Here is a 26,644-nt window from a genome sequence, read left to right on the forward strand (position 1 = left end):
GTTGTGTTTACTTATCACTGGAGTCACTAGTGCAGCAAGTCTCAAATCACTGTCTGAATCCAAAGTGAAATCAACCAGATTTCAGCAGGATTTTACAGGGATTAATGGTCACTTTACTGGAGTCTCCGGTGGAGCACGTCTCAAATCAGCAAATCACTGTCTGAATTCATTGTGAAATCAACAAGATTTTCAGCAGGAATCATCACTGGAGTCACTAGTGGAGCCTTGCAGCAAGTCTCAAATCTCTGTCTGAATCCATTGTGAAATCAACAAGATTTTCAGCAGGACTTTACAGTGATTAATCATCACTGGAGTCTCTAGTGTCTGAAACAACAGTGAAATCAACCAGATTTCAGCAGGAGTTTACACTTTTGCTTGTAAACAAATCAATGATTTTAGCTTTTTTGAGGACGGGGGCAGCGTGGGGAGTGGGTTGTTAAGTAGCAAGCGACTGCTACGCCCAGTTGAAAGAACCGCACCGCGACAATTGAGATATGTGCTGGTACGTTGGGTCTGCAAACAAACAGTTTGGTGTTATCGCTTCTCGGCCTTTTGGCTAAGATCAAGTGTAGTATCTGTTCTTATCAGTTTAATATCTGATATGTCCTCTATACGAGGACTACATATTAAGCCGATTTTTAGCTCTGGGAGATGAAAAAGGGGCTTGCTCCGTTCACTCCAAGCATCGGCCCGGTATTGCAGCACCTCCGGGAACGGTGCACCCTTTAAATTGTGGAAAATAAAAGAAAGGGTAACCTGAATCAGTGGTGTGGTGTTGGAAATGATTTCTGCTTTGAGTAAAACAAGTCTCACCTCCACATAGTTTTTAAGACTGAGGCTTTTGGCAAGTGACTTATGCTTACTCATCAATAGTGCCTTTGTTTTGCAAGTCTCAAATCACTGATTTTAACTTCACCGATCTGTGAGGACGGTGCCATCTGCGAACCGTCACCACAAATGCTGTGACTGGGAATACCGTCCCTGCCTCTGTCACCACCAACTCATACTTACCTGGCAGGGGAGATACCATGATCAAGAAGGTGGTTCACCCAGGGCGAGGCTCAGTCATTGCACTGCGACTGTGCTGACCACTGCGAATTCCCCAAATGTGGGAATCTCGACTGCATAATTTGTGGTAGTGGGGGACTGCGTTCGCGCTCTCCCCTGATATTGAAGTCAAAGAAAAACCAGGTGTCCCGTTTAATCATCACTGTCTGAATCCCTAGTGAAATCAACCACATTTCAGCAGGATTTTACACGGATTAATCACCACTGCACTGGAGTCTCCGGTGGAGGGAGTCTACAATCAGCAAATCACTGTCTGAATCCAAAGTGAAATCAACCAGATTTCAGCATTAATCATCACTGCGCTGGAGTCTCCAGTGGAGCACGTCTCAAATCAGCAAATCACTGTCTGAATCCAAAGTGAAATCAAGCACATTTCAGCAGGACTTTACACTTTTGCTTGTAAACAAATCAATGAGTTTTTGATGGCTGGTGCTGGGGAATGGGTTTGGCATTGGACAACCGCAGCTCAACCAGTCCCAACCACAAGAGGGATCACTGTTGCGACTGGGATATAAGGCTGCCTGCCACCTGATTCCGCAACTGACTTTGGTTTCTCTTCAATACGCATAAGTCTTTCGCCTTTTACTAAAGACTTCCGTGGAGAGGAACAACAATGAGTTGACCATATTTTTGGCAGGCTCTGCCAATTGGCTGAGCCTCATGTACTTGTGTGAAAAGAAAAGTAGTTGGACAGAGGCTCCTGACAATGGAGCACAAACAAAGTTGTGTTTACTTATCACTGGAGTCACTAGTGCAGCAAGTCTCAAATCACTGTCTGAATCCAAAGTGAAATCAACCAGATTTCAGCAGGATTTTACAGGGATTAATGGTCACTTTACTGGAGTCTCCGGTGGAGCACGTCTCAAATCAGCAAATCACTGTCTGAATTCATTGTGAAATCAACAAGATTTTCAGCAGGAATCATCACTGGAGTCACTAGTGGAGCCTTGCAGCAAGTCTCAAATCTCTGTCTGAATCCATTGTGAAATCAACAAGATTTTCAGCAGGACTTTACAGTGATTAATCATCACTGGAGTCTCTAGTGTCTGAAACAACAGTGAAATCAACCAGATTTCAGCAGGAGTTTACACTTTTGCTTGTAAACAAATCAATGATTTTAGCTTTTTTGAGGACGGGGGCAGCGTGGGGAGTGGGTTGTTAAGTAGCAAGCGACTGCTACGCCCAGTTGAAAGAACCGCACCGCGACAATTGAGATATGTGCTGGTACGTTGGGTCTGCAAACAAACAGTTTGGTGTTATCGCTTCTCGGCCTTTTGGCTAAGATCAAGTGTAGTATCTGTTCTTATCAGTTTAATATCTGATATGTCCTCTATACGAGGACTACATATTAAGCCGATTTTTAGCTCTGGGAGATGAAAAAGGGGCTTGCTCCGTTCACTCCAAGCATCGACCCGGTATTGCAGCACCTCCGGGAACGGTGCACCCTTTAAATTGTGGAAAATAAAAGAAATGGTAACCTGAATCAGTGGTGTGGTGTTGGAAATGATTTCTGCTTTGAGTAAAACAAGTCTCACCTCCACATAGTTTTTAAGACTGAGGCTTTTGGCAAGTGACTTATGCTTACTCATCAATAGTGCCTTTGTTTTGCAAGTCTCAAATCACTGATTTTAACTTCACCGATCTGTGAGGACGGTGCCATCTGCGAACCGTCACCACAAATGCTGTGACTGGGAATACCGTCCCTGCCTCTGTCACCACCAACTCATACTTACCTGGCAGGGGAGATACCATGATCAAGAAGGTGGTTCACCCAGGGCGAGGCTCAGTCATTGCACTGCGACTGTGCTGACCACTGCGAATTCCCCAAATGTGGGAATCTCGACTGCATAATTTGTGGTAGTGGGGGACTGCGTTCGCGCTCTCCCCTGATATTGAAGTCAAAGAAAAACCAGGTGTCCCGTTTAATCATCACTGTCTGAATCCCTAGTGAAATCAACCACATTTCAGCAGGATTTTACACGGATTAATCACCACTGCACTGGAGTCTCCGGTGGAGGGAGTCTACAATCAGCAAATCACTGTCTGAATCCAAAGTGAAATCAACCAGATTTCAGCATTAATCATCACTGCGCTGGAGTCTCCAGTGGAGCACGTCTCAAATCAGCAAATCACTGTCTGAATCCAAAGTGAAATCAAGCACATTTCAGCAGGACTTTACACTTTTGCTTGTAAACAAATCAATGAGTTTTTGATGGCTGGTGCTGGGGAATGGGTTTGGCATTGGACAACCGCAGCTCAACCAGTCCCAACCACAAGAGGGATCACTGTTGCGACTGGGATATAAGGCTGCCTGTCACCTGATTCCGCAACTGACTTTGGTTTCTCTTCAATACGCATAAGTCTTTCGCCTTTTACTAAAGACTTCCGTGGAGAGGAACAACAATGAGTTGACCATATTTTTGGCAGGCTCTGCCAATTGGCTGAGCCTCATGTACTTGTGTGAAAAGAAAAGTAGTTGGACAGAGGCTCCTGACAATGGAGCACAAACAAAGTTGTGTTTACTTATCACTGGAGTCACTAGTGCAGCAAGTCTCAAATCACTGTCTGAATCCAAAGTGAAATCAACCAGATTTCAGCAGGATTTTACAGGGATTAATGGTCACTTTACTGGAGTCTCCGGTGGAGCACGTCTCAAATCAGCAAATCACTGTCTGAATTCATTGTGAAATCAACAAGATTTTCAGCAGGAATCATCACTGGAGTCACTAGTGGAGCCTTGCAGCAAGTCTCAAATCTCTGTCTGAATCCATTGTGAAATCAACAAGATTTTCAGCAGGACTTTACAGTGATTAATCATCACTGGAGTCACTAGTGGAGCCTTGCAGCAAGTCTCAAATCCCTGTCTGAATCCATTGTGAAATCAACAAGATTTTCAGCAGGACTTTACAGTGATTAATCATCACTGGAGTCTCTAGTGTCTGAAACAACAGTGAAATCAACCAGATTTCAGCAGGAGTTTACACTTTTGCTTGTAAACAAATCAATGATTTTAGCTTTTTTGAGGACGGGGGCAGCGTGGGGAGTGGGTTGTTAAGTAGCAAGCGACTGCTACGCCCAGTTGAAAGAACCGCACCGCGACAATTGAGATATGTGCTGGTACGTTGGGTCTGCAAACAAACAGTTTGGTGTTATCGCTTCTCGGCCTTTTGGCTAAGATCAAGTGTAGTATCTGTTCTTATCAGTTTAATATCTGATATGTCCTCTATACGAGGACTACATATTAAGCCGATTTTTAGCTCTGGGAGATGAAAAAGGGGCTTGCTCCGTTCACTCCAAGCATCGACCCGGTATTGCAGCACCTCCGGGAACGGTGCACCCTTTAAATTGTGGAAAATAAAAGAAATGGTAACCTGAATCAGTGGTGTGGTGTTGGAAATGATTTCTGCTTTGAGTAAAACAAGTCTCACCTCCACATAGTTTTTAAGACTGAGGCTTTTGGCAAGTGACTTATGCTTACTCATCAATAGTGCCTTTGTTTTGCAAGTCTCAAATCACTGATTTTAACTTCACCGATCTGTGAGGACGGTGCCATCTGCGAACCGTCACCACAAATGCTGTGACTGGGAATACCGTCCCTGCCTCTGTCACCACCAACTCATACTTACCTGGCAGGGGAGATACCATGATCAAGAAGGTGGTTCACCCAGGGCGAGGCTCAGTCATTGCACTGCGACTGTGCTGACCACTGCGAATTCCCCAAATGTGGGAATCTCGACTGCATAATTTGTGGTAGTGGGGGACTGCGTTCGCGCTCTCCCCTGATATTGAAGTCAAAGAAAAACCAGGTGTCCCGTTTAATCATCACTGTCTGAATCCCTAGTGAAATCAACCACATTTCAGCAGGATTTTACACGGATTAATCACCACTGCACTGGAGTCTCCGGTGGAGGGAGTCTACAATCAGCAAATCACTGTCTGAATCCAAAGTGAAATCAACCAGATTTCAGCATTAATCATCACTGCGCTGGAGTCTCCAGTGGAGCACGTCTCAAATCAGCAAATCACTGTCTGAATCCAAAGTGAAATCAAGCACATTTCAGCAGGACTTTACACTTTTGCTTGTAAACAAATCAATGAGTTTTTGATGGCTGGTGCTGGGGAATGGGTTTGGCATTGGACAACCGCAGCTCAACCAGTCCCAACCACAAGAGGGATCACTGTTGCGACTGGGATATAAGGCTGCCTGCCACCTGATTCCGCAACTGACTTTGGTTTCTCTTCAATACGCATAAGTCTTTCGCCTTTTACTAAAGACTTCCGTGGAGAGGAACAACAATGAGTTGACCATATTTTTGGCAGGCTCTGCCAATTGGCTGAGCCTCATGTACTTGTGTGAAAAGAAAAGTAGTTGGACAGAGGCTCCTGACAATGGAGCACAAACAAAGTTGTGTTTACTTATCACTGGAGTCACTAGTGCAGCAAGTCTCAAATCACTGTCTGAATCCAAAGTGAAATCAACCAGATTTCAGCAGGATTTTACAGGGATTAATGGTCACTTTACTGGAGTCTCCGGTGGAGCACGTCTCAAATCAGCAAATCACTGTCTGAATTCATTGTGAAATCAACAAGATTTTCAGCAGGAATCATCACTGGAGTCACTAGTGGAGCCTTGCAGCAAGTCTCAAATCTCTGTCTGAATCCATTGTGAAATCAACAAGATTTTCAGCAGGACTTTACAGTGATTAATCATCACTGGAGTCTCTAGTGTCTGAAACAACAGTGAAATCAACCAGATTTCAGCAGGAGTTTACACTTTTGCTTGTAAACAAATCAATGATTTTAGCTTTTTTGAGGACGGGGGCAGCGTGGGGAGTGGGTTGTTAAGTAGCAAGCGACTGCTACGCCCAGTTGAAAGAACCGCACCGCGACAATTGAGATATGTGCTGGTATGTTGGGTCTGCAAACAAACAGTTTGGTGTTATCGCTTCTCGGCCTTTTGGCTAAGATCAAGTGTAGTATCTGTTCTTATCAGTTTAATATCTGATATGTCCTCTATACGAGGACTACATATTAAGCCGATTTTTAGCTCTGGGAGATGAAAAAGGGGCTTGCTCCGTTCACTCCAAGCATCGACCCGGTATTGCAGCACCTCCGGGAACGGTGCACCCTTTAAATTGTGGAAAATAAAAGAAATGGTAACCTGAATCAGTGGTGTGGTGTTGGAAATGATTTCTGCTTTGAGTAAAACAAGTCTCACCTCCACATAGTTTTTAAGACTGAGGCTTTTGGCAAGTGACTTATGCTTACTCATCAATAGTGCCTTTGTTTTGCAAGTCTCAAATCACTGATTTTAACTTCACCGATCTGTGAGGACGGTGCCATCTGCGAACCGTCACCACAAATGCTGTGACTGGGAATACCGTCCCTGCCTCTGTCACCACCAACTCATACTTACCTGGCAGGGGAGATACCATGATCAAGAAGGTGGTTCACCCAGGGCGAGGCTCAGTCATTGCACTGCGACTGTGCTGACCACTGCGAATTCCCCAAATGTGGGAATCTCGACTGCATAATTTGTGGTAGTGGGGGACTGCGTTCGCGCTCTCCCCTGATATTGAAGTCAAAGAAAAACCAGGTGTCCCGTTTAATCATCACTGTCTGAATCCCTAGTGAAATCAACCACATTTCAGCAGGATTTTACACGGATTAATCACCACTGCACTGGAGTCTCCGGTGGAGGGAGTCTACAATCAGCAAATCACTGTCTGAATCCAAAGTGAAATCAACCAGATTTCAGCATTAATCATCACTGCGCTGGAGTCTCCAGTGGAGCACGTCTCAAATCAGCAAATCACTGTCTGAATCCAAAGTGAAATCAAGCACATTTCAGCAGGACTTTACACTTTTGCTTGTAAACAAATCAATGAGTTTTTGATGGCTGGTGCTGGGGAATGGGTTTGGCATTGGACAACCGCAGCTCAACCAGTCCCAACCACAAGAGGGATCACTGTTGCGACTGGGATATAAGGCTGCCTGCCACCTGATTCCGCAACTGACTTTGGTTTCTCTTCAATACGCATAAGTCTTTCGCCTTTTACTAAAGACTTCCGTGGAGAGGAACAACAATGAGTTGACCATATTTTTGGCAGGCTCTGCCAATTGGCTGAGCTTCATGTACTTGTGTGAAAAGAAAAGTAGTTGGACAGAGGCTCCTGACAATGGAGCACAAACAAAGTTGTGTTTACTTATCACTGGAGTCACTAGTGCAGCAAGTCTCAAATCACTGTCTGAATCCAAAGTGAAATCAACCAGATTTCAGCAGGATTTTACAGGGATTAATGGTCACTTTACTGGAGTCTCCGGTGGAGCACGTCTCAAATCAGCAAATCACTGTCTGAATTCATTGTGAAATCAACAAGATTTTCAGCAGGAATCATCACTGGAGTCACTAGTGGAGCCTTGCAGCAAGTCTCAAATCTCTGTCTGAATCCATTGTGAAATCAACAAGATTTTCAGCAGGACTTTACAGTGATTAATCATCACTGGAGTCTCTAGTGTCTGAAACAACAGTGAAATCAACCAGATTTCAGCAGGAGTTTACACTTTTGCTTGTAAACAAATCAATGATTTTAGCTTTTTTGAGGACGGGGGCAGCGTGGGGAGTGGGTTGTTAAGTAGCAAGCGACTGCTACGCCCAGTTGAAAGAACCGCACCGCGACAATTGAGATATGTGCTGGTACGTTGGGTCTGCAAACAAACAGTTTGGTGTTATCGCTTCTCGGCCTTTTGGCTAAGATCAAGTGTAGTATCTGTTCTTATCAGTTTAATATCTGATATGTCCTCTATACGAGGACTACATATTAAGCCGATTTTTAGCTCTGGGAGATGAAAAAGGGGCTTGCTCCGTTCACTCCAATCGACCCGGTATTGCAGCACCTCCGGGAACGGTGCACCCTTTAAATTGTGGAAAATAAAAGAAATGGTAACCTGAATCAGTGGTGTGGTGTTGGAAATGATTTCTGCTTTGAGTAAAACAAGTCTCACCTCCACATAGTTTTTAAGACTGAGGCTTTTGGCAAGTGACTTATGCTTACTCATCAATAGTGCCTTTGTTTTGCAAGTCTCAAATCACTGATTTTAACTTCACCGATCTGTGAGGACGGTGCCATCTGCGAACCGTCACCACAAATGCTGTGACTGGGAATACCGTCCCTGCCTCTGTCACCACCAACTCATACTTACCTGGCAGGGGAGATACCATGATCAAGAAGGTGGTTCACCCAGGGCGAGGCTCAGTCATTGCACTGCGACTGTGCTGACCACTGCGAATTCCCCAAATGTGGGAATCTCGACTGCATAATTTGTGGTAGTGGGGGACTGCGTTCGCGCTCTCCCCTGATATTGAAGTCAAAGAAAAACCAGGTGTCCCGTTTAATCATCACTGTCTGAATCCCTAGTGAAATCAACCACATTTCAGCAGGATTTTACACGGATTAATCACCACTGCACTGGAGTCTCCGGTGGAGGGAGTCTACAATCAGCAAATCACTGTCTGAATCCAAAGTGAAATCAACCAGATTTCAGCATTAATCATCACTGCGCTGGAGTCTCCAGTGGAGCACGTCTCAAATCAGCAAATCACTGTCTGAATCCAAAGTGAAATCAAGCACATTTCAGCAGGACTTTACACTTTTGCTTGTAAACAAATCAATGAGTTTTTGATGGCTGGTGCTGGGGAATGGGTTTGGCATTGGACAACCGCAGCTCAACCAGTCCCAACCACAAGAGGGATCACTGTTGCGACTGGGATATAAGGCTGCCTGCCACCTGATTCCGCAACTGACTTTGGTTTCTCTTCAATACGCATAAGTCTTTCGCCTTTTACTAAAGACTTCCGTGGAGAGGAACAACAATGAGTTGACCATATTTTTGGCAGGCTCTGCCAATTGACTGAGCCTCATGTACTTGTGTGAAAAGAAAAGTAGTTGGACAGAGGCTCCTGACAATGGAGCACAAACAAAGTTGTGTTTACTTATCACTGGAGTCACTAGTGCAGCAAGTCTCAAATCACTGTCTGAATCCAAAGTGAAATCAACCAGATTTCAGCAGGATTTTACAGGGATTAATGGTCACTTTACTGGAGTCTCCGGTGGAGCACGTCTCAAATCAGCAAATCACTGTCTGAATTCATTGTGAAATCAACAAGATTTTCAGCAGGAATCATCACTGGAGTCACTAGTGGAGCCTTGCAGCAAGTCTCAAATCTCTGTCTGAATCCATTGTGAAATCAACAAGATTTTCAGCAGGACTTTACAGTGATTAATCATCACTGGAGTCTCTAGTGTCTGAAACAACAGTGAAATCAACCAGATTTCAGCAGGAGTTTACACTTTTGCTTGTAAACAAATCAATGATTTTAGCTTTTTTGAGGACGGGGGCAGCGTGGGGAGTGGGTTGTTAAGTAGCAAGCGACTGCTACGCCCAGTTGAAAGAACCGCACCGCGACAATTGAGATATGTGCTGGTACGTTGGGTCTGCAAACAAACAGTTTGGTGTTATCGCTTCTCGGCCTTTTGGCTAAGATCAAGTGTAGTATCTGTTCTTATCAGTTTAATATCTGATATGTCCTCTATACGAGGACTACATATTAAGCCGATTTTTAGCTCTGGGAGATGAAAAAGGGGCTTGCTCCGTTCACTCCAAGCATCGGCCCGGTATTGCAGCACCTCCGGGAACGGTGCACCCTTTAAATTGTGGAAAATAAAAGAAAGGGTAACCTGAATCAGTGGTGTGGTGTTGGAAATGATTTCTGCTTTGAGTAAAACAAGTCTCACCTCCACATAGTTTTTAAGACTGAGGCTTTTGGCAAGTGACTTATGCTTACTCATCAATAGTGCCTTTGTTTTGCAAGTCTCAAATCACTGATTTTAACTTCACCGATCTGTGAGGACGGTGCCATCTGCGAACCGTCACCACAAATGCTGTGACTGGGAATACCGTCCCTGCCTCTGTCACCACCAACTCATACTTACCTGGCAGGGGAGATACCATGATCAAGAAGGTGGTTCACCCAGGGCGAGGCTCAGTCATTGCACTGCGACTGTGCTGACCACTGCGAATTCCCCAAATGTGGGAATCTCGACTGCATAATTTGTGGTAGTGGGGGACTGCGTTCGCGCTCTCCCCTGATATTGAAGTCAAAGAAAAACCAGGTGTCCCGTTTAATCATCACTGTCTGAATCCCTAGTGAAATCAACCACATTTCAGCAGGATTTTACACGGATTAATCACCACTGCACTGGAGTCTCCGGTGGAGGGAGTCTACAATCAGCAAATCACTGTCTGAATCCAAAGTGAAATCAACCAGATTTCAGCATTAATCATCACTGCGCTGGAGTCTCCAGTGGAGCACGTCTCAAATCAGCAAATCACTGTCTGAATCCAAAGTGAAATCAAGCACATTTCAGCAGGACTTTACACTTTTGCTTGTAAACAAATCAATGAGTTTTTGATGGCTGGTGCTGGGGAATGGGTTTGGCATTGGACAACCGCAGCTCAACCAGTCCCAACCACAAGAGGGATCACTGTTGCGACTGGGATATAAGGCTGCCTGCCACCTGATTCCGCAACTGACTTTGGTTTCTCTTCAATACGCATAAGTCTTTCGCCTTTTACTAAAGACTTCCGTGGAGAGGAACAACAATGAGTTGACCATATTTTTGGCAGGCTCTGCCAATTGGCTGAGCCTCATGTACTTGTGTGAAAAGAAAAGTAGTTGGACAGAGGCTCCTGACAATGGAGCACAAACAAAGTTGTGTTTACTTATCACTGGAGTCACTAGTGCAGCAAGTCTCAAATCACTGTCTGAATCCAAAGTGAAATCAACCAGATTTCAGCAGGATTTTACAGGGATTAATGGTCACTTTACTGGAGTCTCCGGTGGAGCACGTCTCAAATCAGCAAATCACTGTCTGAATTCATTGTGAAATCAACAAGATTTTCAGCAGGAATCATCACTGGAGTCACTAGTGGAGCCTTGCAGCAAGTCTCAAATCTCTGTCTGAATCCATTGTGAAATCAACAAGATTTTCAGCAGGACTTTACAGTGATTAATCATCACTGGAGTCTCTAGTGTCTGAAACAACAGTGAAATCAACCAGATTTCAGCAGGAGTTTACACTTTTGCTTGTAAACAAATCAATGATTTTAGCTTTTTTGAGGACGGGGGCAGCGTGGGGAGTGGGTTGTTAAGTAGCAAGCGACTGCTACGCCCAGTTGAAAGAACCGCACCGCGACAATTGAGATATGTGCTGGTATGTTGGGTCTGCAAACAAACAGTTTGGTGTTATCGCTTCTCGGCCTTTTGGCTAAGATCAAGTGTAGTATCTGTTCTTATCAGTTTAATATCTGATATGTCCTCTATACGAGGACTACATATTAAGCCGATTTTTAGCTCTGGGAGATGAAAAAGGGGCTTGCTCCGTTCACTCCAAGCATCGACCCGGTATTGCAGCACCTCCGGGAACGGTGCACCCTTTAAATTGTGGAAAATAAAAGAAATGGTAACCTGAATCAGTGGTGTGGTGTTGGAAATGATTTCTGCTTTGAGTAAAACAAGTCTCACCTCCACATAGTTTTTAAGACTGAGGCTTTTGGCAAGTGACTTATGCTTACTCATCAATAGTGCCTTTGTTTTGCAAGTCTCAAATCACTGATTTTAACTTCACCGATCTGTGAGGACGGTGCCATCTGCGAACCGTCACCACAAATGCTGTGACTGGGAATACCGTCCCTGCCTCTGTCACCACCAACTCATACTTACCTGGCAGGGGAGATACCATGATCAAGAAGGTGGTTCACCCAGGGCGAGGCTCAGTCATTGCACTGCGACTGTGCTGACCACTGCGAATTCCCCAAATGTGGGAATCTCGACTGCATAATTTGTGGTAGTGGGGGACTGCGTTCGCGCTCTCCCCTGATATTGAAGTCAAAGAAAAACCAGGTGTCCCGTTTAATCATCACTGTCTGAATCCCTAGTGAAATCAACCACATTTCAGCAGGATTTTACACGGATTAATCACCACTGCACTGGAGTCTCCGGTGGAGGGAGTCTACAATCAGCAAATCACTGTCTGAATCCAAAGTGAAATCAACCAGATTTCAGCATTAATCATCACTGCGCTGGAGTCTCCAGTGGAGCACGTCTCAAATCAGCAAATCACTGTCTGAATCCAAAGTGAAATCAAGCACATTTCAGCAGGACTTTACACTTTTGCTTGTAAACAAATCAATGAGTTTTTGATGGCTGGTGCTGGGGAATGGGTTTGGCATTGGACAACCGCAGCTCAACCAGTCCCAACCACAAGAGGGATCACTGTTGCGACTGGGATATAAGGCTGCCTGCCACCTGATTCCGCAACTGACTTTGGTTTCTCTTCAATACGCATAAGTCTTTCGCCTTTTACTAAAGACTTCCGTGGAGAGGAACAACAATGAGTTGACCATATTTTTGGCAGGCTCTGCCAATTGGCTGAGCTTCATGTACTTGTGTGAAAAGAAAAGTAGTTGGACAGAGGCTCCTGACAATGGAGCACAAACAAAGTTGTGTTTACTTATCACTGGAGTCACTAGTGCAGCAAGTCTCAAATCACTGTCTGAATCCAAAGTGAAATCAACCAGATTTCAGCAGGATTTTACAGGGATTAATGGTCACTTTACTGGAGTCTCCGGTGGAGCACGTCTCAAATCAGCAAATCACTGTCTGAATTCATTGTGAAATCAACAAGATTTTCAGCAGGAATCATCACTGGAGTCACTAGTGGAGCCTTGCAGCAAGTCTCAAATCTCTGTCTGAATCCATTGTGAAATCAACAAGATTTTCAGCAGGACTTTACAGTGATTAATCATCACTGGAGTCTCTAGTGTCTGAAACAACAGTGAAATCAACCAGATTTCAGCAGGAGTTTACACTTTTGCTTGTAAACAAATCAATGATTTTAGCTTTTTTGAGGACGGGGGCAGCGTGGGGAGTGGGTTGTTAAGTAGCAAGCGACTGCTACGCCCAGTTGAAAGAACCGCACCGCGACAATTGAGATATGTGCTGGTACGTTGGGTCTGCAAACAAACAGTTTGGTGTTATCGCTTCTCGGCCTTTTGGCTAAGATCAAGTGTAGTATCTGTTCTTATCAGTTTAATATCTGATATGTCCTCTATACGAGGACTACATATTAAGCCGATTTTTAGCTCTGGGAGATGAAAAAGGGGCTTGCTCCGTTCACTCCAAGCATCGACCCGGTATTGCAGCACCTCCGGGAACGGTGCACCCTTTAAATTGTGGAAAATAAAAGAAATGGTAACCTGAATCAGTGGTGTGGTGTTGGAAATGATTTCTGCTTTGAGTAAAACAAGTCTCACCTCCACATAGTTTTTAAGACTGAGGCTTTTGGCAAGTGACTTATGCTTACTCATCAATAGTGCCTTTGTTTTGCAAGTCTCAAATCACTGATTTTAACTTCACCGATCTGTGAGGACGGTGCCATCTGCGAACCGTCACCACAAATGCTGTGACTGGGAATACCGTCCCTGCCTCTGTCACCACCAACTCATACTTACCTGGCAGGGGAGATACCATGATCAAGAAGGTGGTTCACCCAGGGCGAGGCTCAGTCATTGCACTGCGACTGTGCTGACCACTGCGAATTCCCCAAATGTGGGAATCTCGACTGCATAATTTGTGGTAGTGGGGGACTGCGTTCGCGCTCTCCCCTGATATTGAAGTCAAAGAAAAACCAGGTGTCCCGTTTAATCATCACTGTCTGAATCCCTAGTGAAATCAACCACATTTCAGCAGGATTTTACACGGATTAATCACCACTGCACTGGAGTCTCCGGTGGAGGGAGTCTACAATCAGCAAATCACTGTCTGAATCCAAAGTGAAATCAACCAGATTTCAGCATTAATCATCACTGCGCTGGAGTCTCCAGTGGAGCACGTCTCAAATCAGCAAATCACTGTCTGAATCCAAAGTGAAATCAAGCACATTTCAGCAGGACTTTACACTTTTGCTTGTAAACAAATCAATGAGTTTTTGATGGCTGGTGCTGGGGAATGGGTTTGGCATTGGACAACCGCAGCTCAACCAGTCCCAACCACAAGAGGGATCACTGTTGCGACTGGGATATAAGGCTGCCTGCCACCTGATTCCGCAACTGACTTTGGTTTCTCTTCAATACGCATAAGTCTTTCGCCTTTTACTAAAGACTTCCGTGGAGAGGAACAACAATGAGTTGACCATATTTTTGGCAGGCTCTGCCAATTGACTGAGCCTCATGTACTTGTGTGAAAAGAAAAGTAGTTGGACAGAGGCTCCTGACAATGGAGCACAAACAAAGTTGTGTTTACTTATCACTGGAGTCACTAGTGCAGCAAGTCTCAAATCACTGTCTGAATCCAAAGTGAAATCAACCAGATTTCAGCAGGATTTTACAGGGATTAATGGTCACTTTACTGGAGTCTCCGGTGGAGCACGTCTCAAATCAGCAAATCACTGTCTGAATTCATTGTGAAATCAACAAGATTTTCAGCAGGAATCATCACTGGAGTCACTAGTGGAGCCTTGCAGCAAGTCTCAAATCTCTGTCTGAATCCATTGTGAAATCAACAAGATTTTCAGCAGGACTTTACAGTGATTAATCATCACTGGAGTCTCTAGTGTCTGAAACAACAGTGAAATCAACCAGATTTCAGCAGGAGTTTACACTTTTGCTTGTAAACAAATCAATGATTTTAGCTTTTTTGAGGACGGGGGCAGCGTGGGGAGTGGGTTGTTAAGTAGCAAGCGACTGCTACGCCCAGTTGAAAGAACCGCACCGCGACAATTGAGATATGTGCTGGTACGTTGGGTCTGCAAACAAACAGTTTGGTGTTATCGCTTCTCGGCCTTTTGGCTAAGATCAAGTGTAGTATCTGTTCTTATCAGTTTAATATCTGATATGTCCTCTATACGAGGACTACATATTAAGCCGATTTTTAGCTCTGGGAGATGAAAAAGGGGCTTGCTCCGTTCACTCCAAGCATCGGCCCGGTATTGCAGCACCTCCGGGAACGGTGCACCCTTTAAATTGTGGAAAATAAAAGAAAGGGTAACCTGAATCAGTGGTGTGGTGTTGGAAATGATTTCTGCTTTGAGTAAAACAAGTCTCACCTCCACATAGTTTTTAAGACTGAGGCTTTTGGCAAGTGACTTATGCTTACTCATCAATAGTGCCTTTGTTTTGCAAGTCTCAAATCACTGATTTTAACTTCACCGATCTGTGAGGACGGTGCCATCTGCGAACCGTCACCACAAATGCTGTGACTGGGAATACCGTCCCTGCCTCTGTCACCACCAACTCATACTTACCTGGCAGGGGAGATACCATGATCAAGAAGGTGGTTCACCCAGGGCGAGGCTCAGTCATTGCACTGCGACTGTGCTGACCACTGCGAATTCCCCAAATGTGGGAATCTCGACTGCATAATTTGTGGTAGTGGGGGACTGCGTTCGCGCTCTCCCCTGATATTGAAGTCAAAGAAAAACCAGGTGTCCCGTTTAATCATCACTGTCTGAATCCCTAGTGAAATCAACCACATTTCAGCAGGATTTTACACGGATTAATCACCACTGCACTGGAGTCTCCGGTGGAGGGAGTCTACAATCAGCAAATCACTGTCTGAATCCAAAGTGAAATCAACCAGATTTCAGCATTAATCATCACTGCGCTGGAGTCTCCAGTGGAGCACGTCTCAAATCAGCAAATCACTGTCTGAATCCAAAGTGAAATCAAGCACATTTCAGCAGGACTTTACACTTTTGCTTGTAAACAAATCAATGAGTTTTTGATGGCTGGTGCTGGGGAATGGGTTTGGCATTGGACAACCGCAGCTCAACCAGTCCCAACCACAAGAGGGATCACTGTTGCGACTGGGATATAAGGCTGCCTGCCACCTGATTCCGCAACTGACTTTGGTTTCTCTTCAATACGCATAAGTCTTTCGCCTTTTACTAAAGACTTCCGTGGAGAGGAACAACAATGAGTTGACCATATTTTTGGCAGGCTCTGCCAATTGGCTGAGCCTCATGTACTTGTGTGAAAAGAAAAGTAGTTGGACAGAGGCTCCTGACAATGGAGCACAAACAAAGTTGTGTTTACTTATCACTGGAGTCACTAGTGCAGCAAGTCTCAAATCACTGTCTGAATCCAAAGTGAAATCAACCAGATTTCAGCAGGATTTTACAGGGATTAATGGTCACTTTACTGGAGTCTCCGGTGGAGCACGTCTCAAATCAGCAAATCACTGTCTGAATTCATTGTGAAATCAACAAGATTTTCAGCAGGAATCATCACTGGAGTCACTAGTGGAGCCTTGCAGCAAGTCTCAAATCTCTGTCTGAATCCATTGTGAAATCAACAAGATTTTCAGCAGGACTTTACAGTGATTAATCATCACTGGAGTCTCTAGTGTCTGAAACAACAGTGAAATCAACCAGATTTCAGCAGGAGTTTACACTTTTGCTTGTAAACAAATCAATGATTTTAGCTTTTTTGAGGACGGGGGCAGCGTGGGGAGTGGGTTGTTAAGTAGCAAGCGACTGCTACGCCCAGTTGAAAGAACCGCACCGCGACAATTGAGATATGTGCTGGTACGTTGGGTCTGCAAACAAACAGTTTGGTGTTATCGCTTCTCGGCCTTTTGGCTAAGATCAAGTGTAGTATCTGTTCTTATCAGTTTAATATCTGATATGTCCTCTATACGAGGACTACATATTAAGCCGATTTTTAGCTCTGGGAGATGAAAAAGGGGCTTGCTCCGTTCACTCCAAGCATCGACCCGGTATTGCAGCACCTCCGGGAACGGTGCACCCTTTAAATTGTGGAAAATAAAAGAAATGGTAACCTGAATCAGTGGTGTGGTGTTGGAAATGATTTCTGCTTTGAGTAAAACAAGTCTCACCTCCACATAGTTTTTAAGACTGAGGCTTTTGGCAAGTGACTTATGCTTACTCATCAATAGTGCCTTTGTTTTGCAAGTCTCAAATCACTGATTTTAACTTCACCGATCTGTGAGGACGGTGCCATCTGCGAACCGTCACCACAAATGCTGTGACTGGGAATACCGTCCCTGCCTCTGTCACCACCAACTCATACTTACCTGGCAGGGGAGATACCATGATCAAGAAGGTGGTTCACCCAGGGCGAGGCTCAGTCATTGCACTGCGACTGTGCTGACCACTGCGAATTCCCCAAATGTGGGAATCTCGACTGCATAATTTGTGGTAGTGGGGGACTGCGTTCGCGCTCTCCCCTGATATTGAAGTCAAAGAAAAACCAGGTGTCCCGTTTAATCATCACTGTCTGAATCCCTAGTGAAATCAACCACATTTCAGCAGGATTTTACACGGATTAATCACCACTGCACTGGAGTCTCCGGTGGAGGGAGTCTACAATCAGCAAATCACTGTCTGAATCCAAAGTGAAATCAACCAGATTTCAGCATTAATCATCACTGCGCTGGAGTCTCCAGTGGAGCACGTCTCAAATCAGCAAATCACTGTCTGAATCCAAAGTGAAATCAAGCACATTTCAGCAGGACTTTACACTTTTGCTTGTAAACAAATCAATGAGTTTTTGATGGCTGGTGCTGGGGAATGGGTTTGGCATTGGACAACCGCAGCTCAACCAGTCCCAACCACAAGAGGGATCACTGTTGCGACTGGGATATAAGGCTGCCTGTCACCTGATTCCGCAACTGACTTTGGTTTCTCTTCAATACGCATAAGTCTTTCGCCTTTTACTAAAGACTTCCGTGGAGAGGAACAACAATGAGTTGACCATATTTTTGGCAGGCTCTGCCAATTGGCTGAGCCTCATGTACTTGTGTGAAAAGAAAAGTAGTTGGACAGAGGCTCCTGACAATGGAGCACAAACAAAGTTGTGTTTACTTATCACTGGAGTCACTAGTGCAGCAAGTCTCAAATCACTGTCTGAATCCAAAGTGAAATCAACCAGATTTCAGCAGGATTTTACAGGGATTAATGGTCACTTTACTGGAGTCTCCGGTGGAGCACGTCTCAAATCAGCAAATCACTGTCTGAATTCATTGTGAAATCAACAAGATTTTCAGCAGGAATCATCACTGGAGTCACTAGTGGAGCCTTGCAGCAAGTCTCAAATCTCTGTCTGAATCCATTGTGAAATCAACAAGATTTTCAGCAGGACTTTACAGTGATTAATCATCACTGGAGTCACTAGTGGAGCCTTGCAGCAAGTCTCAAATCCCTGTCTGAATCCATTGTGAAATCAACAAGATTTTCAGCAGGACTTTACAGTGATTAATCATCACTGGAGTCTCTAGTGTCTGAAACAACAGTGAAATCAACCAGATTTCAGCAGGAGTTTACACTTTTGCTTGTAAACAAATCAATGATTTTAGCTTTTTTGAGGACGGGGGCAGCGTGGGGAGTGGGTTGTTAAGTAGCAAGCGACTGCTACGCCCAGTTGAAAGAACCGCACCGCGACAATTGAGATATGTGCTGGTACGTTGGGTCTGCAAACAAACAGTTTGGTGTTATCGCTTCTCGGCCTTTTGGCTAAGATCAAGTGTAGTATCTGTTCTTATCAGTTTAATATCTGATATGTCCTCTATACGAGGACTACATATTAAGCCGATTTTTAGCTCTGGGAGATGAAAAAGGGGCTTGCTCCGTTCACTCCAAGCATCGACCCGGTATTGCAGCACCTCCGGGAACGGTGCACCCTTTAAATTGTGGAAAATAAAAGAAATGGTAACCTGAATCAGTGGTGTGGTGTTGGAAATGATTTCTGCTTTGAGTAAAACAAGTCTCACCTCCACATAGTTTTTAAGACTGAGGCTTTTGGCAAGTGACTTATGCTTACTCATCAATAGTGCCTTTGTTTTGCAAGTCTCAAATCACTGATTTTAACTTCACCGATCTGTGAGGACGGTGCCATCTGCGAACCGTCACCACAAATGCTGTGACTGGGAATACCGTCCCTGCCTCTGTCACCACCAACTCATACTTACCTGGCAGGGGAGATACCATGATCAAGAAGGTGGTTCACCCAGGGCGAGGCTCAGTCATTGCACTGCGACTGTGCTGACCACTGCGAATTCCCCAAATGTGGGAATCTCGACTGCATAATTTGTGGTAGTGGGGGACTGCGTTCGCGCTCTCCCCTGATATTGAAGTCAAAGAAAAACCAGGTGTCCCGTTTAATCATCACTGTCTGAATCCCTAGTGAAATCAACCACATTTCAGCAGGATTTTACACGGATTAATCACCACTGCACTGGAGTCTCCGGTGGAGGGAGTCTACAATCAGCAAATCACTGTCTGAATCCAAAGTGAAATCAACCAGATTTCAGCATTAATCATCACTGCGCTGGAGTCTCCAGTGGAGCACGTCTCAAATCAGCAAATCACTGTCTGAATCCAAAGTGAAATCAAGCACATTTCAGCAGGACTTTACACTTTTGCTTGTAAACAAATCAATGAGTTTTTGATGGCTGGTGCTGGGGAATGGGTTTGGCATTGGACAACCGCAGCTCAACCAGTCCCAACCACAAGAGGGATCACTGTTGCGACTGGGATATAAGGCTGCCTGCCACCTGATTCCGCAACTGACTTTGGTTTCTCTTCAATACGCATAAGTCTTTCGCCTTTTACTAAAGACTTCCGTGGAGAGGAACAACAATGAGTTGACCATATTTTTGGCAGGCTCTGCCAATTGGCTGAGCCTCATGTACTTGTGTGAAAAGAAAAGTAGTTGGACAGAGGCTCCTGACAATGGAGCACAAACAAAGTTGTGTTTACTTATCACTGGAGTCACTAGTGCAGCAAGTCTCAAATCACTGTCTGAATCCAAAGTGAAATCAACCAGATTTCAGCAGGATTTTACAGGGATTAATGGTCACTTTACTGGAGTCTCCGGTGGAGCACGTCTCAAATCAGCAAATCACTGTCTGAATTCATTGTGAAATCAACAAGATTTTCAGCAGGAATCATCACTGGAGTCACTAGTGGAGCCTTGCAGCAAGTCTCAAATCTCTGTCTGAATCCATTGTGAAATCAACAAGATTTTCAGCAGGACTTTACAGTGATTAATCATCACTGGAGTCTCTAGTGTCTGAAACAACAGTGAAATCAACCAGATTTCAGCAGGAGTTTACACTTTTGCTTGTAAACAAATCAATGATTTTAGCTTTTTTGAGGACGGGGGCAGCGTGGGGAGTGGGTTGTTAAGTAGCAAGCGACTGCTACGCCCAGTTGAAAGAACCGCACCGCGACAATTGAGATATGTGCTGGTACGTTGGGTCTGCAAACAAACAGTTTGGTGTTATCGCTTCTCGGCCTTTTGGCTAAGATCAAGTGTAGTATCTGTTCTTATCAGTTTAATATCTGATATGTCCTCTATACGAGGACTACATATTAAGCCGATTTTTAGCTCTGGGAGATGAAAAAGGGGCTTGCTCCGTTCACTCCAAGCATCGACCCGGTATTGCAGCACCTCCGGGAACGGTGCACCCTTTAAATTGTGGAAAATAAAAGAAATGGTAACCTGAATCAGTGGTGTGGTGTTGGAAATGATTTCTGCTTTGAGTAAAACAAGTCTCACCTCCACATAGTTTTTAAGACTGAGGCTTTTGGCAAGTGACTTATGCTTACTCATCAATAGTGCCTTTGTTTTGCAAGTCTCAAATCACTGATTTTAACTTCACCGATCTGTGAGGACGGTGCCATCTGCGAACCGTCACCACAAATGCTGTGACTGGGAATACCGTCCCTGCCTCTGTCACCACCAACTCATACTTACCTGGCAGGGGAGATACCATGATCAAGAAGGTGGTTCACCCAGGGCGAGGCTCAGTCATTGCACTGCGACTGTGCTGACCACTGCGAATTCCCCAAATGTGGGAATCTCGACTGCATAATTTGTGGTAGTGGGGGACTGCGTTCGCGCTCTCCCCTGATATTGAAGTCAAAGAAAAACCAGGTGTCCCGTTTAATCATCACTGTCTGAATCCCTAGTGAAATCAACCACATTTCAGCAGGATTTTACACGGATTAATCACCACTGCACTGGAGTCTCCGGTGGAGGGAGTCTACAATCAGCAAATCACTGTCTGAATCCAAAGTGAAATCAACCAGATTTCAGCATTAATCATCACTGCGCTGGAGTCTCCAGTGGAGCACGTCTCAAATCAGCAAATCACTGTCTGAATCCAAAGTGAAATCAAGCACATTTCAGCAGGACTTTACACTTTTGCTTGTAAACAAATCAATGAGTTTTTGATGGCTGGTGCTGGGGAATGGGTTTGGCATTGGACAACCGCAGCTCAACCAGTCCCAACCACAAGAGGGATCACTGTTGCGACTGGGATATAAGGCTGCCTGTCACCTGATTCCGCAACTGACTTTGGTTTCTCTTCAATACGCATAAGTCTTTCGCCTTTTACTAAAGACTTCCGTGGAGAGGAACAACAATGAGTTGACCATATTTTTGGCAGGCTCTGCCAATTGGCTGAGCCTCATGTACTTGTGTGAAAAGAAAAGTAGTTGGACAGAGGCTCCTGACAATGGAGCACAAACAAAGTTGTGTTTACTTATCACTGGAGTCACTAGTGCAGCAAGTCTCAAATCACTGTCTGAATCCAAAGTGAAATCAACCAGATTTCAGCAGGATTTTACAGGGATTAATGGTCACTTTACTGGAGTCTCCGGTGGAGCACGTCTCAAATCAGCAAATCACTGTCTGAATTCATTGTGAAATCAACAAGATTTTCAGCAGGAATCATCACTGGAGTCACTAGTGGAGCCTTGCAGCAAGTCTCAAATCTCTGTCTGAATCCATTGTGAAATCAACAAGATTTTCAGCAGGACTTTACAGTGATTAATCATCACTGGAGTCTCTAGTGTCTGAAACAACAGTGAAATCAACCAGATTTCAGCAGGAGTTTACACTTTTGCTTGTAAACAAATCAATGATTTTAGCTTTTTTGAGGACGGGGGCAGCGTGGGGAGTGGGTTGTTAAGTAGCAAGCGACTGCTACGCCCAGTTGAAAGAACCGCACCGCGACAATTGAGATATGTGCTGGTACGTTGGGTCTGCAAACAAACAGTTTGGTGTTATCGCTTCTCGGCCTTTTGGCTAAGATCAAGTGTAGTATCTGTTCTTATCAGTTTAATATCTGATATGTCCTCTATACGAGGACTACATATTAAGCCGATTTTTAGCTCTGGGAGATGAAAAAGGGGCTTGCTCCGTTCACTCCAAGCATCGACCCGGTATTGCAGCACCTCCGGGAACGGTGCACCCTTTAAATTGTGGAAAATAAAAGAAATGGTAACCTGAATCAGTGGTGTGGTGTTGGAAATGATTTCTGCTTTGAGTAAAACAAGTCTCACCTCCACATAGTTTTTAAGACTGAGGCTTTTGGCAAGTGACTTATGCTTACTCATCAATAGTGCCTTTGTTTTGCAAGTCTCAAATCACTGATTTTAACTTCACCGATCTGTGAGGACGGTGCCATCTGCGAACCGTCACCACAAATGCTGTGACTGGGAATACCGTCCCTGCCTCTGTCACCACCAACTCATACTTACCTGGCAGGGGAGATACCATGATCAAGAAGGTGGTTCACCCAGGGCGAGGCTCAGTCATTGCACTGCGACTGTGCTGACCACTGCGAATTCCCCAAATGTGGGAATCTCGACTGCATAATTTGTGGTAGTGGGGGACTGCGTTCGCGCTCTCCCCTGATATTGAAGTCAAAGAAAAACCAGGTGTCCCGTTTAATCATCACTGTCTGAATCCCTAGTGAAATCAACCACATTTCAGCAGGATTTTACACGGATTAATCACCACTGCACTGGAGTCTCCGGTGGAGGGAGTCTACAATCAGCAAATCACTGTCTGAATCCAAAGTGAAATCAACCAGATTTCAGCATTAATCATCACTGCGCTGGAGTCTCCAGTGGAGCACGTCTCAAATCAGCAAATCACTGTCTGAATCCAAAGTGAAATCAAGCACATTTCAGCAGGACTTTACACTTTTGCTTGTAAACAAATCAATGAGTTTTTGATGGCTGGTGCTGGGGAATGGGTTTGGCATTGGACAACCGCAGCTCAACCAGTCCCAACCACAAGAGGGATCACTGTTGCGACTGGGATATAAGGCTGCCTGTCACCTGATTCCGCAACTGACTTTGGTTTCTCTTCAATACGCATAAGTCTTTCGCCTTTTACTAAAGACTTCCGTGGAGAGGAACAACAATGAGTTGACCATATTTTTGGCAGGCTCTGCCAATTGGCTGAGCCTCATGTACTTGTGTGAAAAGAAAAGTAGTTGGACAGAGGCTCCTGACAATGGAGCACAAACAAAGTTGTGTTTACTTATCACTGGAGTCACTAGTGCAGCAAGTCTCAAATCACTGTCTGAATCCAAAGTGAAATCAACCAGATTTCAGCAGGATTTTACAGGGATTAATGGTCACTTTACTGGAGTCTCCGGTGGAGCACGTCTCAAATCAGCAAATCACTGTCTGAATTCATTGTGAAATCAACAAGATTTTCAGCAGGAATCATCACTGGAGTCACTAGTGGAGCCTTGCAGCAAGTCTCAAATCTCTGTCTGAATCCATTGTGAAATCAACAAGATTTTCAGCAGGACTTTACAGTGATTAATCATCACTGGAGTCTCTAGTGTCTGAAACAACAGTGAAATCAACCAGATTTCAGCAGGAGTTTACACTTTTGCTTGTAAACAAATCAATGATTTTAGCTTTTTTGAGGACGGGGGCAGCGTGGGGAGTGGGTTGTTAAGTAGCAAGCGACTGCTACGCCCAGTTGAAAGAACCGCACCGCGACAATTGAGATATGTGCTGGTACGTTGGGTCTGCAAACAAACAGTTTGGTGTTATCGCTTCTCGGCCTTTTGGCTAAGATCAAGTGTAGTATCTGTTCTTATCAGTTTAATATCTGATATGTCCTCTATACGAGGACTACATATTAAGCCGATTTTTAGCTCTGGGAGATGAAAAAGGGGCTTGCTCCGTTCACTCCAAGCATCGACCCGGTATTGCAGCACCTCCGGGAACGGTGCACCCTTTAAATTGTGGAAAATAAAAGAAATGGTAACCTGAATCAGTGGTGTGGTGTTGGAAATGATTTCTGCTTTGAGTAAAACAAGTCTCACCTCCACATAGTTTTTAAGACTGAGGCTTTTGGCAAGTGACTTATGCTTACTCATCAATAGTGCCTTTGTTTTGCAAGTCTCAAATCACTGATTTTAACTTCACCGATCTGTGAGGACGGTGCCATCTGCGAACCGTCACCACAAATGCTGTGACTGGGAATACCGTCCCTGCCTCTGTCACCACCAACTCATACTTACCTGGCAGGGGAGATACCATGATCAAGAAGGTGGTTCACCCAGGGCGAGGCTCAGTCATTGCACTGCGACTGTGCTGACCACTGCGAATTCCCCAAATGTGGGAATCTCGACTGCATAATTTGTGGTAGTGGGGGACTGCGTTCGCGCTCTCCCCTGATATTGAAGTCAAAGAAAAACCAGGTGTCCCGTTTAATCATCACTGTCTGAATCCCTAGTGAAATCAACCACATTTCAGCAGGATTTTACACGGATTAATCACCACTGCACTGGAGTCTCCGGTGGAGGGAGTCTACAATCAGCAAATCACTGTCTGAATCCAAAGTGAAATCAACCAGATTTCAGCATTAATCATCACTGCGCTGGAGTCTCCAGTGGAGCACGTCTCAAATCAGCAAATCACTGTCTGAATCCAAAGTGAAATCAAGCACATTTCAGCAGGACTTTACACTTTTGCTTGTAAACAAATCAATGAGTTTTTGATGGCTGGTGCTGGGGAATGGGTTTGGCATTGGACAACCGCAGCTCAACCAGTCCCAACCACAAGAGGGATCACTGTTGCGACTGGGATATAAGGCTGCCTGTCACCTGATTCCGCAACTGACTTTGGTTTCTCTTCAATACGCATAAGTCTTTCGCCTTTTACTAAAGACTTCCGTGGAGAGGAACAACAATGAGTTGACCATATTTTTGGCAGGCTCTGCCAATTGGCTGAGCCTCATGTACTTGTGTGAAAAGAAAAGTAGTTGGACAGAGGCTCCTGACAATGGAGCACAAACAAAGTTGTGTTTACTTATCACTGGAGTCACTAGTGCAGCAAGTCTCAAATCACTGTCTGAATCCAAAGTGAAATCAACCAGATTTCAGCAGGATTTTACAGGGATTAATGGTCACTTTACTGGAGTCTCCGGTGGAGCACGTCTCAAATCAGCAAATCACTGTCTGAATTCATTGTGAAATCAACAAGATTTTCAGCAGGAATCATCACTGGAGTCACTAGTGGAGCCTTGCAGCAAGTCTCAAATCTCTGTCTGAATCCATTGTGAAATCAACAAGATTTTCAGCAGGACTTTACAGTGATTAATCATCACTGGAGTCTCTAGTGTCTGAAACAACAGTGAAATCAACCAGATTTCAGCAGGAGTTTACACTTTTGCTTGTAAACAAATCAATGATTTTAGCTTTTTTGAGGACGGGGGCAGCGTGGGGAGTGGGTTGTTAAGTAGCAAGCGACTGCTACGCCCAGTTGAAAGAACCGCACCGCGACAATTGAGATATGTGCTGGTACGTTGGGTCTGCAAACAAACAGTTTGGTGTTATCGCTTCTCGGCCTTTTGGCTAAGATCAAGTGTAGTATCTGTTCTTATCAGTTTAATATCTGATATGTCCTCTATACGAGGACTACATATTAAGCCGATTTTTAGCTCTGGGAGATGAAAAAGGGGCTTGCTCCGTTCACTCCAAGCATCGACCCGGTATTGCAGCACCTCCGGGAACGGTGCACCCTTTAAATTGTGGAAAATAAAAGAAATGGTAACCTGAATCAGTGGTGTGGTGTTGGAAATGATTTCTGCTTTGAGTAAAACAAGTCTCACCTCCACATAGTTTTTAAGACTGAGGCTTTTGGCAAGTGACTTATGCTTACTCATCAATAGTGCCTTTGTTTTGCAAGTCTCAAATCACTGATTTTAACTTCACCGATCTGTGAGGACGGTGCCATCTGCGAACCGTCACCACAAATGCTGTGACTGGGAATACCGTCCCTGCCTCTGTCACCACCAACTCATACTTACCTGGCAGGGGAGATACCATGATCAAGAAGGTGGTTCACCCAGGGCGAGGCTCAGTCATTGCACTGCGACTGTGCTGACCACTGCGAATTCCCCAAATGTGGGAATCTCGACTGCATAATTTGTGGTAGTGGGGGACTGCGTTCGCGCTCTCCCCTGATATTGAAGTCAAAGAAAAACCAGGTGTCCCGTTTAATCATCACTGTCTGAATCCCTAGTGAAATCAACCACATTTCAGCAGGATTTTACACGGATTAATCACCACTGCACTGGAGTCTCCGGTGGAGGGAGTCTACAATCAGCAAATCACTGTCTGAATCCAAAGTGAAATCAACCAGATTTCAGCATTAATCATCACTGCGCTGGAGTCTCC

General features: G+C 44.8%; 44 non-coding genes across 44 annotated transcripts; all 44 read left to right on the forward strand.

The window, feature by feature from the left end:
- The first annotated feature begins 536 nt into the window (after nucleotides 1-536).
- Nucleotides 537-727, forward strand: LOC144400365 (U2 spliceosomal RNA). Its single transcript, XR_013462303.1, has one exon. It is a non-coding gene; the product is annotated as a U2 spliceosomal RNA (small nuclear RNA).
- A 276-nt stretch (nucleotides 728-1,003) lies between these two features.
- On the forward strand, nucleotides 1,004-1,167 carry LOC144400036 (U1 spliceosomal RNA). Its single transcript, XR_013461974.1, has one exon. It is a non-coding gene; the product is annotated as a U1 spliceosomal RNA (small nuclear RNA).
- A 442-nt stretch (nucleotides 1,168-1,609) lies between these two features.
- On the forward strand, nucleotides 1,610-1,724 carry LOC144400565 (U5 spliceosomal RNA). The gene has a single exon (XR_013462500.1). It is a non-coding gene; the product is annotated as a U5 spliceosomal RNA (small nuclear RNA).
- Nucleotides 1,725-2,326: 602 nt separating this feature from the next.
- On the forward strand, nucleotides 2,327-2,517 carry LOC144400253 (U2 spliceosomal RNA). Its single transcript, XR_013462191.1, has one exon. It is a non-coding gene; the product is annotated as a U2 spliceosomal RNA (small nuclear RNA).
- Nucleotides 2,518-2,793: 276 nt separating this feature from the next.
- Nucleotides 2,794-2,957, forward strand: LOC144400038 (U1 spliceosomal RNA). Its single transcript, XR_013461976.1, has one exon. It is a non-coding gene; the product is annotated as a U1 spliceosomal RNA (small nuclear RNA).
- A 442-nt stretch (nucleotides 2,958-3,399) lies between these two features.
- On the forward strand, nucleotides 3,400-3,514 carry LOC144400566 (U5 spliceosomal RNA). The gene has a single exon (XR_013462501.1). It is a non-coding gene; the product is annotated as a U5 spliceosomal RNA (small nuclear RNA).
- Nucleotides 3,515-4,219: 705 nt separating this feature from the next.
- LOC144400254 (U2 spliceosomal RNA) lies at nucleotides 4,220-4,410 on the forward strand. Its single transcript, XR_013462192.1, has one exon. It is a non-coding gene; the product is annotated as a U2 spliceosomal RNA (small nuclear RNA).
- Nucleotides 4,411-4,686: 276 nt separating this feature from the next.
- Nucleotides 4,687-4,850, forward strand: LOC144400039 (U1 spliceosomal RNA). Its single transcript, XR_013461977.1, has one exon. It is a non-coding gene; the product is annotated as a U1 spliceosomal RNA (small nuclear RNA).
- A 442-nt stretch (nucleotides 4,851-5,292) lies between these two features.
- Nucleotides 5,293-5,407, forward strand: LOC144400568 (U5 spliceosomal RNA). Its single transcript, XR_013462503.1, has one exon. It is a non-coding gene; the product is annotated as a U5 spliceosomal RNA (small nuclear RNA).
- A 602-nt stretch (nucleotides 5,408-6,009) lies between these two features.
- On the forward strand, nucleotides 6,010-6,200 carry LOC144400256 (U2 spliceosomal RNA). Its single transcript, XR_013462194.1, has one exon. It is a non-coding gene; the product is annotated as a U2 spliceosomal RNA (small nuclear RNA).
- Nucleotides 6,201-6,476: 276 nt separating this feature from the next.
- On the forward strand, nucleotides 6,477-6,640 carry LOC144400040 (U1 spliceosomal RNA). The gene has a single exon (XR_013461978.1). It is a non-coding gene; the product is annotated as a U1 spliceosomal RNA (small nuclear RNA).
- Nucleotides 6,641-7,082: 442 nt separating this feature from the next.
- Nucleotides 7,083-7,199, forward strand: LOC144400539 (U5 spliceosomal RNA). Its single transcript, XR_013462474.1, has one exon. It is a non-coding gene; the product is annotated as a U5 spliceosomal RNA (small nuclear RNA).
- Nucleotides 7,200-7,799: 600 nt separating this feature from the next.
- On the forward strand, nucleotides 7,800-7,987 carry LOC144400445 (U2 spliceosomal RNA). The gene has a single exon (XR_013462383.1). It is a non-coding gene; the product is annotated as a U2 spliceosomal RNA (small nuclear RNA).
- A 276-nt stretch (nucleotides 7,988-8,263) lies between these two features.
- Nucleotides 8,264-8,427, forward strand: LOC144400041 (U1 spliceosomal RNA). Its single transcript, XR_013461979.1, has one exon. It is a non-coding gene; the product is annotated as a U1 spliceosomal RNA (small nuclear RNA).
- A 442-nt stretch (nucleotides 8,428-8,869) lies between these two features.
- On the forward strand, nucleotides 8,870-8,987 carry LOC144400712 (U5 spliceosomal RNA). Its single transcript, XR_013462647.1, has one exon. It is a non-coding gene; the product is annotated as a U5 spliceosomal RNA (small nuclear RNA).
- Nucleotides 8,988-9,586: 599 nt separating this feature from the next.
- LOC144400367 (U2 spliceosomal RNA) lies at nucleotides 9,587-9,777 on the forward strand. Its single transcript, XR_013462305.1, has one exon. It is a non-coding gene; the product is annotated as a U2 spliceosomal RNA (small nuclear RNA).
- Nucleotides 9,778-10,053: 276 nt separating this feature from the next.
- Nucleotides 10,054-10,217, forward strand: LOC144400042 (U1 spliceosomal RNA). The gene has a single exon (XR_013461980.1). It is a non-coding gene; the product is annotated as a U1 spliceosomal RNA (small nuclear RNA).
- Nucleotides 10,218-10,659: 442 nt separating this feature from the next.
- Nucleotides 10,660-10,774, forward strand: LOC144400569 (U5 spliceosomal RNA). Its single transcript, XR_013462504.1, has one exon. It is a non-coding gene; the product is annotated as a U5 spliceosomal RNA (small nuclear RNA).
- Nucleotides 10,775-11,376: 602 nt separating this feature from the next.
- On the forward strand, nucleotides 11,377-11,567 carry LOC144400257 (U2 spliceosomal RNA). The gene has a single exon (XR_013462195.1). It is a non-coding gene; the product is annotated as a U2 spliceosomal RNA (small nuclear RNA).
- A 276-nt stretch (nucleotides 11,568-11,843) lies between these two features.
- On the forward strand, nucleotides 11,844-12,007 carry LOC144400044 (U1 spliceosomal RNA). Its single transcript, XR_013461982.1, has one exon. It is a non-coding gene; the product is annotated as a U1 spliceosomal RNA (small nuclear RNA).
- A 442-nt stretch (nucleotides 12,008-12,449) lies between these two features.
- LOC144400540 (U5 spliceosomal RNA) lies at nucleotides 12,450-12,566 on the forward strand. The gene has a single exon (XR_013462475.1). It is a non-coding gene; the product is annotated as a U5 spliceosomal RNA (small nuclear RNA).
- Nucleotides 12,567-13,166: 600 nt separating this feature from the next.
- On the forward strand, nucleotides 13,167-13,357 carry LOC144400258 (U2 spliceosomal RNA). Its single transcript, XR_013462196.1, has one exon. It is a non-coding gene; the product is annotated as a U2 spliceosomal RNA (small nuclear RNA).
- A 276-nt stretch (nucleotides 13,358-13,633) lies between these two features.
- On the forward strand, nucleotides 13,634-13,797 carry LOC144400045 (U1 spliceosomal RNA). The gene has a single exon (XR_013461983.1). It is a non-coding gene; the product is annotated as a U1 spliceosomal RNA (small nuclear RNA).
- A 442-nt stretch (nucleotides 13,798-14,239) lies between these two features.
- On the forward strand, nucleotides 14,240-14,357 carry LOC144400713 (U5 spliceosomal RNA). The gene has a single exon (XR_013462648.1). It is a non-coding gene; the product is annotated as a U5 spliceosomal RNA (small nuclear RNA).
- Nucleotides 14,358-14,956: 599 nt separating this feature from the next.
- Nucleotides 14,957-15,147, forward strand: LOC144400368 (U2 spliceosomal RNA). Its single transcript, XR_013462306.1, has one exon. It is a non-coding gene; the product is annotated as a U2 spliceosomal RNA (small nuclear RNA).
- Nucleotides 15,148-15,423: 276 nt separating this feature from the next.
- On the forward strand, nucleotides 15,424-15,587 carry LOC144400046 (U1 spliceosomal RNA). Its single transcript, XR_013461984.1, has one exon. It is a non-coding gene; the product is annotated as a U1 spliceosomal RNA (small nuclear RNA).
- A 442-nt stretch (nucleotides 15,588-16,029) lies between these two features.
- LOC144400570 (U5 spliceosomal RNA) lies at nucleotides 16,030-16,144 on the forward strand. The gene has a single exon (XR_013462505.1). It is a non-coding gene; the product is annotated as a U5 spliceosomal RNA (small nuclear RNA).
- A 602-nt stretch (nucleotides 16,145-16,746) lies between these two features.
- LOC144400259 (U2 spliceosomal RNA) lies at nucleotides 16,747-16,937 on the forward strand. Its single transcript, XR_013462197.1, has one exon. It is a non-coding gene; the product is annotated as a U2 spliceosomal RNA (small nuclear RNA).
- Nucleotides 16,938-17,213: 276 nt separating this feature from the next.
- LOC144400047 (U1 spliceosomal RNA) lies at nucleotides 17,214-17,377 on the forward strand. The gene has a single exon (XR_013461985.1). It is a non-coding gene; the product is annotated as a U1 spliceosomal RNA (small nuclear RNA).
- A 442-nt stretch (nucleotides 17,378-17,819) lies between these two features.
- On the forward strand, nucleotides 17,820-17,934 carry LOC144400571 (U5 spliceosomal RNA). Its single transcript, XR_013462506.1, has one exon. It is a non-coding gene; the product is annotated as a U5 spliceosomal RNA (small nuclear RNA).
- Nucleotides 17,935-18,639: 705 nt separating this feature from the next.
- LOC144400260 (U2 spliceosomal RNA) lies at nucleotides 18,640-18,830 on the forward strand. Its single transcript, XR_013462198.1, has one exon. It is a non-coding gene; the product is annotated as a U2 spliceosomal RNA (small nuclear RNA).
- A 276-nt stretch (nucleotides 18,831-19,106) lies between these two features.
- LOC144400048 (U1 spliceosomal RNA) lies at nucleotides 19,107-19,270 on the forward strand. The gene has a single exon (XR_013461986.1). It is a non-coding gene; the product is annotated as a U1 spliceosomal RNA (small nuclear RNA).
- A 442-nt stretch (nucleotides 19,271-19,712) lies between these two features.
- Nucleotides 19,713-19,827, forward strand: LOC144400572 (U5 spliceosomal RNA). Its single transcript, XR_013462507.1, has one exon. It is a non-coding gene; the product is annotated as a U5 spliceosomal RNA (small nuclear RNA).
- Nucleotides 19,828-20,429: 602 nt separating this feature from the next.
- Nucleotides 20,430-20,620, forward strand: LOC144400262 (U2 spliceosomal RNA). The gene has a single exon (XR_013462200.1). It is a non-coding gene; the product is annotated as a U2 spliceosomal RNA (small nuclear RNA).
- A 276-nt stretch (nucleotides 20,621-20,896) lies between these two features.
- On the forward strand, nucleotides 20,897-21,060 carry LOC144400049 (U1 spliceosomal RNA). Its single transcript, XR_013461987.1, has one exon. It is a non-coding gene; the product is annotated as a U1 spliceosomal RNA (small nuclear RNA).
- A 442-nt stretch (nucleotides 21,061-21,502) lies between these two features.
- LOC144400573 (U5 spliceosomal RNA) lies at nucleotides 21,503-21,617 on the forward strand. The gene has a single exon (XR_013462508.1). It is a non-coding gene; the product is annotated as a U5 spliceosomal RNA (small nuclear RNA).
- A 602-nt stretch (nucleotides 21,618-22,219) lies between these two features.
- Nucleotides 22,220-22,410, forward strand: LOC144400263 (U2 spliceosomal RNA). The gene has a single exon (XR_013462201.1). It is a non-coding gene; the product is annotated as a U2 spliceosomal RNA (small nuclear RNA).
- A 276-nt stretch (nucleotides 22,411-22,686) lies between these two features.
- LOC144400050 (U1 spliceosomal RNA) lies at nucleotides 22,687-22,850 on the forward strand. Its single transcript, XR_013461988.1, has one exon. It is a non-coding gene; the product is annotated as a U1 spliceosomal RNA (small nuclear RNA).
- Nucleotides 22,851-23,292: 442 nt separating this feature from the next.
- Nucleotides 23,293-23,407, forward strand: LOC144400574 (U5 spliceosomal RNA). Its single transcript, XR_013462509.1, has one exon. It is a non-coding gene; the product is annotated as a U5 spliceosomal RNA (small nuclear RNA).
- Nucleotides 23,408-24,009: 602 nt separating this feature from the next.
- On the forward strand, nucleotides 24,010-24,200 carry LOC144400264 (U2 spliceosomal RNA). The gene has a single exon (XR_013462202.1). It is a non-coding gene; the product is annotated as a U2 spliceosomal RNA (small nuclear RNA).
- A 276-nt stretch (nucleotides 24,201-24,476) lies between these two features.
- Nucleotides 24,477-24,640, forward strand: LOC144400051 (U1 spliceosomal RNA). Its single transcript, XR_013461989.1, has one exon. It is a non-coding gene; the product is annotated as a U1 spliceosomal RNA (small nuclear RNA).
- A 442-nt stretch (nucleotides 24,641-25,082) lies between these two features.
- LOC144400575 (U5 spliceosomal RNA) lies at nucleotides 25,083-25,197 on the forward strand. Its single transcript, XR_013462510.1, has one exon. It is a non-coding gene; the product is annotated as a U5 spliceosomal RNA (small nuclear RNA).
- Nucleotides 25,198-25,799: 602 nt separating this feature from the next.
- On the forward strand, nucleotides 25,800-25,990 carry LOC144400265 (U2 spliceosomal RNA). Its single transcript, XR_013462203.1, has one exon. It is a non-coding gene; the product is annotated as a U2 spliceosomal RNA (small nuclear RNA).
- Nucleotides 25,991-26,266: 276 nt separating this feature from the next.
- On the forward strand, nucleotides 26,267-26,430 carry LOC144400052 (U1 spliceosomal RNA). Its single transcript, XR_013461990.1, has one exon. It is a non-coding gene; the product is annotated as a U1 spliceosomal RNA (small nuclear RNA).
- The last annotated feature ends 214 nt before the right edge of the window (nucleotides 26,431-26,644 follow it).

Source organism: Gasterosteus aculeatus, chromosome 2 (genome assembly GCF_964276395.1).
Source record: "Gasterosteus aculeatus chromosome 2, fGasAcu3.hap1.1, whole genome shotgun sequence".
NCBI classification, from domain to species: Eukaryota; Metazoa; Chordata; class Actinopteri; order Perciformes; family Gasterosteidae; genus Gasterosteus; species Gasterosteus aculeatus.